Source organism: Lactuca virosa, chromosome 4 (genome assembly GCF_052849685.1).
Source record: "Lactuca virosa cultivar CGN04683 chromosome 4, Lactuca_virosa_CGN04683_v6, whole genome shotgun sequence".
Classification (NCBI taxonomy): domain Eukaryota; kingdom Viridiplantae; phylum Streptophyta; class Magnoliopsida; order Asterales; family Asteraceae; genus Lactuca; species Lactuca virosa.
Window position 1 is genome coordinate 293,350,160 of NC_136429.1, and position 1,389 is coordinate 293,351,548.

The following is a 1,389-nucleotide window of genomic DNA, read 5'->3' on the forward strand; positions in this document are numbered from 1 at the left end:
AATGAAATTGGATCTTATGGGAAGAAGCGTCTTGGTGTTAGACACTTTCATAAAGATCACGCAAAAAATAAAAAGAGATTTCTTGATATATCAAGTAATAGCTTGAACGTGTACACGATCACCGTCAATTCATTTAAGGTGTTGGATTTTGGGTTTCACTTAGCACGTGGTAAACGTATCTAAGATCATCAACACAGATGTTGTGTAACCATAAACCTCAGTAGTAATTGCTGAGAGTCTCAAGGGTTATAATTGTGGAGCGAAACGAGATGGAGAAATAAGATAAGGTGGTTAATGAATCGTAAGTGCCTCTGCTATTTTAGAATGACAAAGCAGAAAACTCTGAACTCAAAATGAGAATGACTTGAGTGAATTTAGCAGCCTAATTGGGAAGAAACAATTGGTGTCGATCGAATCATTAAGGCTTCACTCACAGTCTTGGAGGCTTCGGTCTACATACAGCAGCATGCTTCTAAGGACACTTAGCTAGTACAAAGATAGAAATATCATACCTGCCCTAGCTCCAATGGATATAGCTTCTGTGATCGTCAAACTTAATGGAGAAAGAAACAAAAACGAAACGCAAAAAGAAAATATTTTTGAAGTTTTGGAATTTTCTGAAAAAGAATAAAAATAAATAAAAATAAATAAAATATTTTTGGAGTTTGTGAAATTGTCTGAAAAATAATAAAAACAAAAAATAAAATATTTTTGAATTTTATGAAAAGAAAGAGAAAAACATAAAATAAATTAAGATAAAATAAAGTGTACAAAATATACAACCGAAATGTCACCATTGTATATGAGGCGAAATGGACCGAGCGTTCGGTTCATTTCGGTTCCTGAAAATTCAGCACCCGAAATAGACCGAGCGTTCGCTCTATTTCGCTTCCAACTTTTAATGAGGCAAAAGCAATTTCGGTACAGATTCAGCTTCCATCATTCCTAAGCCTTGTAAGATTTTATTAAAACTTGCTTCAGGCAAGGCTTTTGTAAAGATGTCAGCTAATTGATCAGTGGTTCTTACAAAATGTATTTCGACATTACCGTTTTCCACGTGATCCTTAATAAAATGATACCTCAGTGCTATGTGTTTCGTTTTGGAGTGTTGCACTGGGTTGTGACATATCCTTATTGCACTTTCAGAATCACAATATAATGGAATTTTCTTCATGTTCAGGCCATAGTCTCGAAGTTGACTTTGTATCCAAATAACCTGTGAAGTACATGATGCTGCAGCTATATACTCTGCTTCGGCTGCAGAAAGAGACACACAGGTTTGTTTCTTCGATTTCCAGCTGACAAGTTTGTCATCAAGGAACTGACATCCTCCAGTAGTGCTCTTTCGGTCCAGTCCACATCCTCCTAGATCAGCATCAGAGAATGCCT